The 16,033-nt window shown below is 35.3% G+C and overlaps 1 pseudogene; it reads right to left on the reverse strand.

Moving 5' to 3' along the window:
* Positions 1-5,175: 5,175 nt before the first annotated feature.
* Positions 5,176-16,033, reverse strand: part of LOC106796858 (disease resistance protein RPM1-like) — a 20,133-nt pseudogene continuing 9,275 nt past the window's right edge.

Consider the following 16,033-nt stretch of genomic DNA (forward strand, 5'->3'; position numbering starts at 1 on the left):
AACCCTGATTGACAGATCAAATTTTTAGCATTAACAAACTGGATAACCAATTTGGGACTCTATGAAATTGGGGAAAATAAAAGGATAAAGCAGACTTAGAGAAAGAGATGGAAAAAACAATAGCACAATCTTGAGAGATTGATAAGCTGAGGGTGATTCGTCATAAAGAATAATTTTTTTATATAAGAACTTAATATTTCACATTAGAATCAAGATAGACATTCTTTTAACTGTGTCTAACATGAAGTTTTCATCAAAATTGCCAACAAAGTGAGAGTCTTTTAATAACTCTTACTAATAATCCTAAATTATGCCCGAGGCCCAATAACTAATATAATAATTAAAAGACTTAAAAATAACAATAAAAAAGCTAGCAGTCCATTACAAGTCCAAAAATAGGTCCAAGAATGTAATCAAAAATGAAAATAAATACTATTCTAAAAGTTGACTAAAATAAATAAATTTCACTCCTCCTTCTCTTTCCTCCGTGAGATAAATTTAGTCTTTTGCTAAGCTCTTAAAATCTATAATCAGTCCTCGCTAAAGTCCATTTAAGTCAAACTCTTCCCCTTTGATAGTCCTTTATCAAATTTTTAATTCATTCTTTTCTTTTCGATAATAGGTGATAAAAGAGACTTTTGGATGCAAGTGGGACATGTTGCTTAAACTATTATTTATTTATTTTTTTCATGAATCCTATATCGCATCACAATTTTTATTTATTTAGTAGTGTAGCTCTAAAAATATATTAGTTGCAGTATTTAATATTTTAATTTTCTTGCATTTTCCCCCTCAAATTTTTCTCTTTTTTTACCCATTACAATGATTATTACACTAATCACCTTTCTTTCTTTCTTTCTCTCACGTAGAAGTTACCCAGGTAACTTTCAAACGTAACAACTTCGATATTTTTCCGGCCACCTCATTTGCTCGGTCGGAAGAATATATCAAGCTATCGTTTTCTCTTTTTGGAAAATGGGGAAGGTACGTAGAAGAGTAAGGAAGAGGTGATAATTAAAAAGAACAAATAAGAAGAAAAAGCAATTGATGTAATAAATAATAATATAAAAATAGATGAAAATATTGTTTATTAATATTAACTCCCGTTTCTTATTTAAAAAGGTTGCTCGTAATCTGCAACTGCTGGCTTAGTGGCTTTAACTCCATGACATTGACAACTACTAAGCAACCGTCAAGCTTATGGTAGCGACTCAAAAGAAAGTATGACGGGGTATTCAATAACAAATAAAATTAGATGAAGCAATTAATGCTACAGATCAGTTATATTTATAATCAAATTTGATTTTTCTTAATAAATACTTATTGGCTAAAGAATAAAATTATGTGGCCTTAAAATTGTAGGCATTCTTTTACTGTGCTAGCTACTGACTAGTGTAAAATAACAGTGGGAAAATATAATAGATGAAAATTAAAATGAAAAAAAAAAAAAACTTCAAGAACCCTTGTATATGTGCAAAATGTTAGGAGTTGGTGGTTGAATAAATGAAAATTAAAATAAATGACTTCTTTAGTTAAATTGTGATGTAAAATTGTTTTAACTATTGACATTCTTAAAAAAAAAAATACTAAAATTTAATTTAAAGATGAAATAATAAATTTTTAAAAAATATGTTGTTGGGAAAATAAATAAAACAAGGTAGTTTGAAAATGTCAAACACTTGTAGAATAATTGTTGTAGTAGTGCAAATTGCACTTCTAAAAGAGAGAACAGATATGTTACAAATATTCCATGACCGGCCAAGAGAGTGAATGCCTTAGTCTACATTTAAAGGGAATGTTAAGGTGTCTAATTGAATAATGAGGAGTGAAAGCCTCATTCTTCAAATAGTGGACTCTGATTTATCATATACTTGTAGGTGGTACAACGTATCTACCCACTCCAAGGTCTTGCATATACAGATCACCAAAAAATGAAAAAACCTAAATGTTCTTTAGGAAGGAAATAGAGACCGAAGATTTAGCATACAGCATACACCAAAAAAAAAAAAAAAAACCCTATGATTTCTGCAGATTAAGGCATACAGCAATTTTATGCAAAAGTAGAAGAGGAGAACAAAAAAATGGACATTCAAACTACCCATTGAATCGGTCTGCTGAATTCTGGCGTGAATACATATGGTGAGAACCAGCTGCAAAACCTGGCATCCTACTCCCATATCCAGGTGGGAGGGCACTACGTTCAAAAGCACCGTTTCTACCAACTATAGCATGTTCAGACCCCAAAGGATCCATCCTTGCATGGTTTAATTCGTCTAGGCGAGGTGCATATCGCTGCATGGCTGGTGTATTCATCACATAAGGCTCAGATGCTAAAGCAAGGGCTGGATAACTTGGCCCCATGTGGTGGCTATTAGCAGGATCATGCACAGATAGATAATTACTCATCACAGAATTAGGATTCTGAATACCATAATGGCGAGTCTGTTGCCTTGTCTCTAATTCCCTAAGGTAGTTCTCATCCTCCCTGACATAGGGTCTATATCCGACGCTATTGGCGATGTCTCTTGGAAGGCTGCTATGGTGTTCACCTACATCTGTAATCCCAGAATCATAAAGGGGATTGGCAACACTTGGCCAATTTTGGGTCCCGCTATAGGCTGCCCTAATCCCCCCCATACGTGAGGAAGAGTGGTGGTGGCTTTACATTCCACTGATCTATCTGCCTGTCGTTTGCATCAACTGATCCCGGTAGATAAAATGACTTAAAAGGACAAGAACATGGAAAAAAAATAAAGACAACAGTCACAACAATACAGAGTATGTATCAATCAAAATACAAATTACCACAAGATATTATTAATATTTATTTACCTTGCCCAATAGAAACCTCTTACATAATAATCCGGACTAGGAGGACTAGCTGCTCATGATCAAAACAACACTAACAATCCTAGATAAAATAAATATAAACATACCAATAATTAGGAACAATGATCATAATCCATTCTAGCGATGTTGTTTAAGTTCTTCAGGTCTTAAAAGCCCTCAAGGTTGTCTTAAATTCGTAAAAGATAAGAATGAAACTCAAAATAATTGAAAAATAATTTTTACACAGTCTAGAAACCTATATATAGCTTCCTAAAGATATTTGCTCGAAAAGAAGCACTACAGCCGTGGTTAGCTGAAGCCTTGAACCATTATAGATTGACTATGACCCCCTTGATTTACCATGATCATGGTCAATTTACCACGGCTATTGTTGGATCTTGACGCTGTTTGGGAGGACTGTTATCACTTTATTGTGATCATGCTGATTACCACGACCTTGATCAATGTACCACGATAATAATCAAGTTACGTAAAATTCTTAAATCTTCATAAATATGTACAATTTCCTACTCTTTCACTCAATTGAGTGGTTATACTTCTGGAATATAAAACTAGTGTTCAAATGTGAATTCTACCTAGAAAATGCATACAAAATAACACAAAAGTTTGTACAAAATATCACTCAGAAAGTGATTTATCAATAACTTGTAACAATCCCATTTTAGAAAACATTGTTGTGTTGTTTTATGAGTTAAAATATGTTTCTGATCAAAAAGAGTTTTGAAGTTTTCAAACATCAAGGAATAAAAGGGAAAAAAAGAGTGAATAAAAAAAAAACTAGGCAAGTAAATTGAATATTCTAAAATTCACTAAAATTTTCAAATAAATTATGAATGAGACAAAAAGATAAAATTAAGCCTTGAAAAATTTATCTTACTCCAAATAAGTGATATATAAATTGAGTTTAATAATATATATTGAACCATTAAATTTTTTTGAAAATATGGGATCAAATCTGAACATAAAAGTTTGGGTACCAAAATTGCTGAAGCACTATGCTAAGAGGATTAGAGTGCTAAGCCAAAATCAAACATGTCTTGTTACAGGACGAGTTCACCCCAAGCTTAACATGTACAACCCAAATTTTCACTCCAATTCAAGTTCTAGAAGCATAATCGGAAACTGAATTTATTATTTACTATTGTAATTGAAGGTGAATATATCTTAACTCAAAAACTCTTTTCTGCAATTGAAAATTCTAAATCTTTAGAATTTCTCAATTAGGGCAATCATTAGGTTCAAGAATATCTAAATTATCGTAATTGTTGATATTTATTCCTATAAAATATACAACCTTGTTGCATTATATCTTAAACTTAATCCTTATTTCAATTTCACAGTTGTCGATAGGAATATACGATAACGCACTATAAGTGACCAAATGCCAATTTATAAAGGCATTAAATTAAAACATAGACAAACAATCAATTTAAAAGAAATGAACTTAAATTATAGATAAGAATTCAAATTACATCAAGTTAACAAAAATTGAGGTACACATTTTAGAAAAAAGGGAAACAAGAGAAAGAGAAGAAGGAAGCTTAAAAAATTAATTTGATGAATCTTGCACTTTGATGGCTCAAATCCACTCATCCACCATTTCACGGGCCGCAAAAGAAAGAACTTGAGGGAATCTTGAGTTTTCTGGTTGTCAAAAATTGTCTGCCTTTGTAGGAACACTATTTTCAGCTTCTTCGTATTGTGTTGGTGTTAATAACGCTAAAATGGGCGTAATAATTAACACTCAAAAAACCACAAGATTGGAACATCGGAAACATTGGAATTGGAACACTCTTACAATCTTCCCTCAGTATTTTCCTAAAATTCATGGTTGTACAAAGTGGGTCAAACTTCAAAGCATAAAAATTAGGAACATTTAACACAATCTAATTTATGAAAAAAATCGACATTATTGGGCTTCAATCGTAATGGAACTTTAAAAACCCACAATATTTACACGGAATATATGCTTACAACCCTATAAAAACACCAAGTTAATTTCTTCTTAAAATGATACAATGAAATTGATCAAGTATTTATCAACATGGAAATAAAAAAACTCAATCCAGTTGAGGTCAACATCTACCAATTCTGAGCACAATAATAGAAAGGATTATAATGGTGAGAATCTTATAATGAAGAAACGTTAACTTTGGTTGGTGTAGGCATATACTTGTTAGACAATTCTATCCCTAACTTGTACGTGAGATGTCGTAGAGAAAGAAAAATCAAGCAAATACTAAAAGCGAAAATGAGGCAAAAGTAATTATTTTAGGAATTAGATAATGGGTGCATTTTTATTGAAGAAAAGAAAAAAGCCACGAATGTCATTCTACAAAGTTATAGATGTGAAAAAGACGCACCTTCTATTTTCAAATTTGGACGCATCTTAGTGATGACTTCTGCCGAATATATGCGAAGGTTCTTCAGCATCCCTGCTCCAAATACGTACATGAGGCACATATTGGATGATCCAATGGTCTTCTCCTCCATCGGGAGCAATTCGGTGCACCAATTCAGTTGGTATGTCGTTGATATAGAGATCTTTAAGCTTCTCCAAGTGTTGAATTCCAGAGGGTACTGTTTTGAGTTGGGAAAGGTCTCGTAAAGAAAATACTTCCAAAGAACACAGTACTCCTCTGTCGATAAGGATGCACTTCAATTGATCCAATAATATGAGTTGCAGTGTCTTTAGTTTCTGAAACCCTCCACTTAGAAAATTCAAAGTTTCACCTTCATAAGCATTGTCACTTAAAACGAGGAACAACAACCTTGGCATATTTTTTAGTGATTTCTGTTAGATATTAATTAGAAAAAAATAATAACAAGTTTTATGAGCCTTAAATTGTGAAAGATGAAAGTTGTAAAGTTATAAGTTACAAAGTCTTGAATAAGCAATTATGTGAGCATTCAGTATTCTTGAATAAGCAATTATGTGAGTAGTCACTCTATTCTAGTATAAATAGGGGATCATACTCTTGTATTTTGTGTGGCAAATGAAATAAAATCTTCTTGTTAGGTTCTTCAGATGCATGGGAGATTGTAGAGAAAGGTTATACCCAACCTCAAAATGAGGCTATTTTGTCACCAAATGAGAAGGAGACTTTGTTGAAGTCGAAGAAGAAGGATCAACAAGCACTTACTTTCATTCATCAAGGTTTGGATGAAGCTATGTTCGAGTTGGTGTCAAATGTAACCACATCCAAAGAAGCATGGGAGATTTTGAAAACCTCCCTTGAAGGTGTTGATAAGGTAAAAAAGGTGCGCCTACAAACTCTACGTAGAGAGTTTGAATCATTGCATATGAAGGAATCCGAATCTATCTCAGATTTTGGCAACAAGGTGTTGGCTATTGTGAACCAAATGAAGCGTTATGGAGAAAATAATGAAGATGTTCGTGTGGTGGAAAAGATCCTTCGCTCCTTAATCGCTAAATTTGATTCTGTGGTTTGTGCTATTGAAGAGTCTAAGGATTTAGACTCAATGACCGTAGACCAATTGATGGGTTCTCTTCAAGCCTATGAAGAAAGGTTCAATAGAAGACATGATGAGCCATTGGAGCAAGTCCTCAAAGCCAAAGCTTCTTTGAAAGAAAATGGAGGAGAAAGTAGTCAAAGAGCACGTGGACATGGAAGAGGACGTGGTCGTGGACGTGGTCATGGCCAAGGGAGAGGAGGAAGAGGAGATCGTGATAATTTTGACAATAATGAATGGAGGAGCCATCAATCCACTAGAAGTCGTGGAAGAGGAAGAGGTAGAAACAATTATGAAAAAGCATATGAAAGGAGGTATGATAAATCTAATGTTGAACGTTTTAATTGTCATAAATATGGCCATTACTCTTGGGAGTGTAGAACAAATGTTGAAGAGAAGGTCAATCTTGTTGATGATAAAGAAGTTGAAGAGCCAACACTACTACTATCACTTAATAATGGTGAGAAGGAAGACAAATGCTTATGGTATCTTGACAATGGAGCAAGCAATCACATGTGTGGATGCAAAGAGAAATTTGTGGAAGTTGATGAGAAGGTGAAAGGAAATGTTTCTTTTGGAGATTCTTCCAAGGTGCAAATCCAAGGAAAAGGTACCATTTTAGTTTCTTTACAAGATGGTGCTCACAAATTAATCACGGATGTTTATTATGTTCCTAAACTAAAAAGCAATATTTTGAGTTTGGGACAACTTGTTGAAAAGGGGTATGAAATTCATATGAAAGATTGTTGTTTATGGCTTTGAGATCAAAATTCTAATTTGATTGCCAAGGTGTTTATGTCAAGAAATAGAATGTTCACTTTGAACATTAAAACCAATGAAGCAAAATGTTTGAAGGCTAGCATAAAAGATGAATCATGGTGTTGGCATATGAGATTTGGGCACTTGAATTTTGGAGCACTAAAATCCTTAGGAGAGGAGAAGATGGTGAAAAGGATGCCTCACATCAACCATCCTAATCAATTGTGTGAAGCATGTCTCCTTGGAAAGCATGCAAGAAGGAGTTTTCCAAAAGAAGTTAATTCAAGAGCAAAGGAGCCTCTCCAACTTGTTTACACTGATGTGTGTGGCCCAATCAATCCTCCTTCATGTGGTAACAATAAATATTTCTTGCTTTTTATTGATGATTATAGTAGAAAGACTTGGGTTTATTTTCTAAAGCAAAAATCTGAGGCATTTGTAGCTTTTAAAAATTTTAAAGCTCTTGTGGAAAAGGAGAGTGGTTATGTAATCAAAGCTCTAAGATCCGATAGAGGTGGCGAATTCACATCAAAAGAATTTAATGAATTTTGTGAAAAATATGGGATTCGTCGCCCTCTAACGGTTCCTAGATCTCCACAACAAAACGGGGTAGCGGAGAGAAAAAATAGAACTATTCTTAATATGACTAGATGTATGTTGAAGGCTAAAAATATGCTAAAGGAATTTTGGGCCGAAGCTGTTGCATGTGCCGTTTATTTGTCCAATCGCTCCCCAACAAAGAATGTCAAAGATCAAACACCACAAGAAACATGGAGTGGAGTGAAGCCAAGAGTTGATCACTTGAGAGTATTTGGGAGCATTGCATATGCTCATGTACTCGACCAAGGAAGATTCAAGCTTGATGATCGGAGTGAGAATCATGTGTTCATTGGCTATGATGCAAGTTCAAAAGGCTACAAATTGTACAATCCAAACAATGGAAAGACAATTGTGAGCCGAGATGTCGAGTTCTATGAAGAAGGCACATGGAATTGGGAGGAGAAAGAAGACACTTATGATTTTTTCCCGTACTTTGAAGAAATAGATGAAGAAGCCTTGACTCCAAATGATTCAACTCCAGCTCTTTCACCAACTCCTTCAACCAATGAAGCCTCATCATCTTCCGAAGGGAGTTCAAGTGAAAGACCAAGAAGAATGAGAAATATTCAAGAATTATATGATGAAACTGAAGTTATAAATGATTTGTTTTGTCTTTTTGTTGACAGTGAACCCATAAACTTTGATGAAGCAATGAAAGACAAAAGGTGGAGACAAGCCATGGAAGAAGAAATCAAAGCCATTGAGAAGAACAACACTTGGGAGTTATCAAGCCTTCCTAAAGGTCATGAAGCAATTGGAGTCAAATGGGTGTTCAAAATCAAGAAGAATGCAAAAGGAGAGGTTGAGAGACACAAAGCAAGACTTGTAGCTAAAGGCTACAAGCAACAATATGGAGTTGATTATGATGAAGTGTTTGCACCGGTTGCCCGCATGGAGACCATTCGTCTTCTTATTTCCTTGGCAGCTCAAATGAAGTGGAGAATTTTTCAGCTTGATGTAAAATCGGCATTTCTAAATGGCTATCTTGAAGAAGATGTCTATGTTGAACAACCAATGGGTTTTTTCATCGAAGGTCAAGAAGGAAAAGTCTTGAAATTGAACAAGGCGTTGTATGGTCTAAAGCAAGCACCGAGGGCATGGAATACTCGCATTGACAAGTACTTCCAAGACAATGGGTTTGTTCATTGTCAAAATGAGTATGCTCTTTATGTTAAAGCTTTTAATAATGGTGATGCCTTATTTATTTGTCTTTATGTGGATGACCTTATCTTTACCGGCAATAACCCAAATTTGTTTGAAGACTTCAAGGAGTCCATGTCTCGTGAATTTGATATGACAGATATGGGACTCATGTCATATTACTTGGGAGTGGAAGTGAAGCAAACGGAGAATGGTATCTTTGTCTCACAAGAAAGCTACACAAAAGAAGTGTTGAAGAAATTTAATATGCTTGATTGCAATCCCGTGAACACACCTATGGAAGGTGGCTTGAAGTTATCAAAGTTTGATGAAGGAGAGAAGGTAGACTCCACGGTCTTCAAGATTCTTATGGGGAGTTTAAGGTATCTAACCAATACAAGGCTCGATATTCTATATGCGATGGGAGTTGTGTGTCACTTTACGGAGGCTCCTACCTCTCCTCATCTAAAGGCCGCAAAAAGAATTCTTCGTTACTTGAAGGGTACAATTGATTTTGGATTGTTTTATTCTCCCTCCAATAACTATAAGCTTGTGGGATTTTGTGATAGTGATTTTGCCGGAGATGTTGATGATAGAAAAAGTACTACTGGATTTGCATTTTTTATGGGTGATTGTGTTTTTACATGGAGTTCTAAGAAGCAAGGCATTGTGACACTTTTTACTTGTGAAGCCGAGTATGTAGCTGTAACTTCTTGCACATGTCATGCCATTTGGCTAAGAAGATTGTTGGAGGAACTTCAGTTGTTGCAAAAGGAAAGCACAAAGATCTATGTTGATAATAGATCTGCACAAGAGCTTGCCAAGAATCCGGTGTTCCATGAACGAAGTAAGCATATAGATACAAGGTATCATTTCATTAGAGAGTGCATTACCAAGAAAGAAGTAGAATTGACTCATGTGAAAACTTAAGATCAAGTTGCGGATATTTTCACCAAGCCTCTCAAATTTGAAGATTTTCGAAGATTTCGAGCAAGACTTGGTGTGCAAAAGAATTTTTCCAATTAAGGGAGGATGTTAGATATTAATTAGAAAAATAATAATAACAAGTTTTATGAGCCTTAAATTGTGGAAGATGAAAGTTGTAAAGTTATAAGTTACAAAGTCTTGAATAAGCAATTATGTGAGCATTCAGTATTCTTGAATAAGCAATTATGTGAATAGTCACTCTATTCTAGTATAAATAGGGGATCATACTCTTGTATTTTGGTGTGGCAAATGAAATAAAATCTTCTTCTTCTTCCAATAATTTCAATGCATCATTAGTCAACCTGGAGTAGTAAAAATACAGTTGCACAAGATTTGGGAACTGTGAAATCCAATTTGGCAACCTTTTTAACTTCCCAAATAGGACAAGCTTCTAAGTGTAGACATAGGTGACGTAATGTACCAGTCAATTACTTCACTCACATCAGCTGTTTCAATAACTAGTTTCTCCAAGAGTGGCTTCTCATTTATTAAGGAACACAAAGTCTTTTCGTGTTTTCCCCTAAAATCTAGCACCAACAGTTCCCTTAACTGCTTTAGCTTTCCAACCTCTCCAATGACCACTCCATCATCATCTATAATCACTGGAGCTTAGTAAGCTTACGAGTCTCCTCTGGCATCTTAGACACACTTGTGTCTCTTATATCCAAGGTCTCTAAATTCTCGAGCTTGCCAATGGATTTTGGTTTGGTAGACTTTCTATCCCTGGTAGACTTTCTACTTCAAGTGGCATAAATTCCCCAAATTTTCAGGAACATAACGTAAACCAGAACCTTCAAAATCTAGTACCTTCAATAGCATGTAATTGGTAGGGATTTTGTTTACTAAGTGTTCAGATACTTCTTCATCTTTTCCTGTGCTAATAAAAATTGACCGAATGGGTGAGCTTCCTATACTTCCACTAAAATCATCGGTTGCAATTGTCAGGCGTCGAACAATCTTACTTGATACAGATTGATCACGCCCGTCAATATACTGACAAAATTCTGTATCCTTGACTTTTCTAAGGATCATGTCGTGTATTAGCACTACTAGAAAAAGCTGATTTAACATCGGCGAATTAACATCGGTTTTGTCAAAAACCGATGTTAACGTAAACGCGGTGGCATAATTATAAATAATGTGTATTTCTTAAGATCATTTTTATGAAAACCGATGTTATAGGCGATTCGTTAACATCGGTTTTCAGAAAACCGATGTTAACATATAATCAGTTAACATCAGTTTTTTGAAGAAAACCGATGTTAACGTTGACATCAATTTGTTAACATCGGTGTTTTATTGAAAACCGATGTTAAACTTACATTTTAAATTGTATTTGACTCGACCTATTTCGCTCGCGCTCCCTTCATTCTCCGTTTACCCTCTCTCGCTTTCTTCTTCTCTGTGAACCCTTTCGCGCTCTCTTCTCCATTGCACTGTAAACATCGAAGGCTGTTGTTCTCCATTGCACTGAAGACCGTGACAGGTACGCTTCGTCTACCTGTGTTGTTCTATCGAAGGTTGTTGTTCTCCCTTTCGTGCTAGGTTTATTTCTGGAACCCTTGGTTAAGCTAAGGACCTTTTTTGGTTTCTGGTGCAAGGATTGGCGAATTGGTGGTCACCTGAGGTACATTTGACTGGTAGTACGTGGTGTTTGTGGTCTGCTGAGTTACATTTCACCTGAGGTACAATCTCACCAGCATTGTCGTTGTTGTGTTCGAGGTAAGCTTCATGTCTTCATTGTAAGTTTGTGCTTCCGCGTACGTGGTGTTTGTGGTCTTTCTTCTTATAGATTGTTAGTTAGTTTCTTAAATAGTTACTACTACTAGCTAGGGTTTCCAATGCAGGTAGTGTTGCTTGGAAAGCTGTGTATCCATTAGGTTCTGGTCACTATTTTCCTCAGTTGCTTCTCCTTGCATCAAAAGGTATGCGCTCCTTGTTGTGTATCCATTAGGTTTTGCTCTCTGTTTCCAGCAATGTACTGAATATGGATGAATATGAATCTTTGTTGTATGTTCTAAAAATGTGGTAGCTGCCTCAATTTCTTGAATAGCATTTTTTGTTCTTGTATGGTTTTTTTTTTTGCACAACAGAAATCAGTAGTATTATATATGATGTGCTCAGATGACTTTTCCCTTTGTCCTATTAGCTATTTCCTTTTTTTTTTATTTGGAAGGCATAAAATATATTATATTATTAAGATAGTCAAAGCAGTACAAGTGTTACTGAATTAAAAGAAACACAAGCACCTCTGGTGCTGCCCTCCAAAAGAAATCCCAAGCTAACCCAGTAGAAAAGGCAACCCCACATAGTTTAACCAAAGGATTCTGATATGTTGGAAGACCAGTGGTTAAAACTAATGTCGAAACCTTTCTCTTTAGTTTTGAGCCAAGACCAAACTAAGAACATAGCCTCTTCCAAGACTTTATATGAGTCAAAAGGTTTTCCTTGAAATATCAAAAGATTCCTATGTTATCTAAATGTCAATGGAGTTAGGATGAAATAAAGGAAATAAAAGACACTAATGTTGTAAGTCGTAGCGAAACACAATTTGTATGAGTGTGTTTATACTTTATATGATCTTTGATGAATCTCTATATAAAGGGGCCAAGATATATTTCCACCTTTGAGTTTCAGTTGCTCGGTTGGAATTAGAATTTTGAAGGGTTTATACTTCATATTTCAGGATTGGGAGCAATCTTGTCTAAAGTTGTACCTGCAACGTTTTCCACAATAAGTTCTCTTATCGGAAGCCTCAGCATTTGGTCGAGGTGAACAGTCGTCTCCAAAGAAATCAGATTAGAAGCCTCAGCCATTTTCTCGAGGTAAGCATTAATGCCCATTATAGTGCTTCCCTTTTAATCAATGGTCAAGTAGCATTAGACAGGGCTTTTGCATCAGTAGAGGATAGAACTTTTTGACTAATACATGTATATTTACTAGTACCCATATAATGGTTCCCTCTCAGACTAGTTCTGTCTGATTTTGGAACCATTCCTATGGTACTCATACTGTTGTATTATAGTACCTCTGGTACTCCTTTCCATATTTATAAAATATTATCTTTGCTGATAAAAAAAAGTACACAGGCTCCTGCAGATATTTGTGTATAATAGGGATGATGATCAAACCTAGTAAAAGGAAAAGAAAATTATATATTGTATTGCTAAATAGGACTGTTTTAAACAATAGAATAGTGGTGCTATGATATTTTAACTATAGGCTTAATTATGTTTTTAGTCCCTCAAATTCAAAAAATGTTCATTTTAAGTCCCTCAGCTCAAATAAAACTTAGCATTTTTTACAATTTAACTTTTGGAAATCATGAAGCATGAACAAAAGAGGTAACAAGTAAGCTTCCTGTCAGAATTGCCTCTTCCACAGTACAATCGAATCTGCCTTGTGCTGTTCACAATGACATATACTAGAATATATATGTTTTCTAAATATTGAAGCAAAGATAAAGTAACATGTGTTCAGAGAAAGGGACAATCATATGCTTCCTTTGCCCATGACAAATAGAATTAAAAGGAACCCCATCCAAATAAGGTCTAGAGTAGTCCTATTCAGTAAATCTGGTATGAAAAAATTTAGCAGCTACATTCTTCACTGTATTGGGTTGCTGGACCCACACACTATCAATAAAGATGCCTGGAATAGCATTGAAAGCTCTCCTGTAATTTATTATTCTGTGGAAATAACCAGAGTTGTAGTCCCCTTCCTTCAACCATGTTGCCCTAGATTTTTGTCTCAAAAGAGATTCCGCTGCATTTGAAACATTCCATAATTCCTGCTGAAGGGAATTTCTGACCTTGAGCTCTTGGTCAGACAAAACTCGATTAGAGGCTAGATCTTCCACCTCATTTAATTTCTGTTGAATGCTGAATGTCTTGTTGACATCAAAATTCCCCTCTCCCTTACTCCACTGTTTTATAGCAGCTTTCAAGTTTTTCAACTTATTTTTAAGGACAATACCCCCCCAACCTCCTTGCTGATCATTACTCCAGGCCTCCCTTACCATTTTTTGATAACCTTTCTGCTGCAGCCACCAGTCAAACACCTTAAAGGGCTTAGGACCCCAAATCATCCCCAAATCTCTCCACTTGAAAATCGCACACTTATTCCCCAAGCACAGCAATCCACCAGATGCTTGAATTGAAGGAACAAAATCCCAAGACACATAGGAATCTCCCCACATAGATTGGTAGATGAGCTTATCAAAAGACTCCTTTTTTGTTTCTTGAATACACACAAGGTCCACCTTATGCTTCATATCCTGTATAGACATACCCTATATAGACACCCTATAGGCTACAAACACTCCCTACATGGATATCCATTAAATAGAATTATGGTACACTTTGTTGATAAAACTGAATTAATGAGAGTGATTCTGCCCCCCATAGATAGACTTTTTTGCTTCCATTTTGCAAGCTTGGCTTCAAAATTCCTTATAATAGGCTGCCAAACACTCCAGCTCTTAGAAGACACCCCTGCCTTGCAAGTATTTTGTTAAATAATGTGATTGAAGTAAATTTTTTATTAGATTTAATTAAATAAATGTTTAGTATTTTGTTCATTCCTATTAGTCTGTTGATAGCTAACTGGAATAAAAGAAAAGCTAAGGTCGGACCAGTTGATAGCTAACTGGAATAAAAGAAAAGGTGGAGGGAATAATTGTCATATCTTTTTGTTCATTCCTCTCTTGTGCAGGGAATAATTGTTATATCTTTTTATTTCATGATTACCCCTTTTTATAGCCATTCACACAAGATATTTTGCTAAGTTGTTATAACAGAATTTTGAAATTGCATAACCACACAGGTATCAAGTAAAATTTGGAAAAAGCTTTAAGCGCGAAGTAGAAGGAATTCTAGAATCTGCTATCGGGCTTCCAGCTCCCCTGGTCCTTATACGAAGTCACTGAGGTACTTGGGCTTGTGTGTGTTGCGTTTTGGTCTGTTATTGCCTCTGCTATTTGTAGTCATGATTTCCTCTTGGTTGGAATTATTGTCTGCTGCTGTTATCTGTGTGATATCTGGTACTGCTGTTAGTGTGTTGCTATCATCTACATGGTTTTTTTTTTTGCAAAAATATATAAATATTTCATTATGTAAATAGTGATGAAGTACCAGAGGTACTTTGTACATAGATAGGATCCCATAGATATGGTTCCTTAGAAAAAACTAATACAGTTTAATTAGGAACCATATTATGGCTAATACATCTGCTAAAGCCCCAATAAAAATCTACCCTCTAGTGATACAAAAAGCCTTTTTTGTGTAGCATTCGATCTGCTATGAAGACTGAAGTGGTCTTTCGGTTCTTTTGGGAAAGCACCCATTGATTTGACCTATGAGACTGTCTCCCACCACAAGGGAAGTACCTTGCTGCAGTTGAAGAAAAGGTGCGTTACATCTTCATCCAAATTGTTACAGAACGGGCACAATGGATCAGCTATCTCCACTTGTCTTCCTCTTAAATTCATCTTTGTTGGTAAACGGTCTTTGATGAGCCTCCATGTAAATACCTTTGCCTTAGGTGGTATTTTAAGTCTCCACAGAAGCGAGAAACTCCGATCCTCTGATTCCCCCCTTATTTCCCCCAGCAGAAACTTATATGCAGTTCTGGTCGAATAGATTCCACTTGAGTCTTGCTTCCAAACCCATCAGTCTGCTCCTTGTTGCTGTACTGCTAGCCCTACTGTTTCCTCTAGGAATTCAGCAGCCATTGTAGCTTCATTATCAAATAAGTTTCCCCTCCATTTAAAGTTCCATTCCATAAAATAAACACTGCATCTTCCATTAATTTCTGGTCGTGAAAAACAGCATTGGAGAAAATAATGTTGTTCTTATGCTTCCACAAATATGCTGAATAAACTGCAAGTGACAATATTAGAAACACTATTAATAATTATAGCAGTCATTGTTACTGCACAGTATATTGGTCTACTTTGATGATATTATTTTTACAGGGAACTCTCCTATTTTAATTCAACAATTGATCACTCGATTGAAATCAGTCTTGGCCCTAAAACAGCTTGACAATCATGTAAAAGGTACAATACATAGTGTAGGGGTTTCACAAATCCCTATGGGTAATTTACAGAAATAAAGACAAGAAAAAAAATTAGCAGAAAAATTAAGAAAGTCCTAATCTTAATAAAAACAAGAAAATGATAATAAGAAATCCTAATTAGCAAATAATTAAAGAAATCCTGATT

The sequence above is a fragment of the Glycine max genome, chromosome 18 (genome assembly GCF_000004515.6).
Source record: "Glycine max cultivar Williams 82 chromosome 18, Glycine_max_v4.0, whole genome shotgun sequence".
NCBI lineage: Eukaryota > Viridiplantae > Streptophyta > Magnoliopsida > Fabales > Fabaceae > Glycine > Glycine max.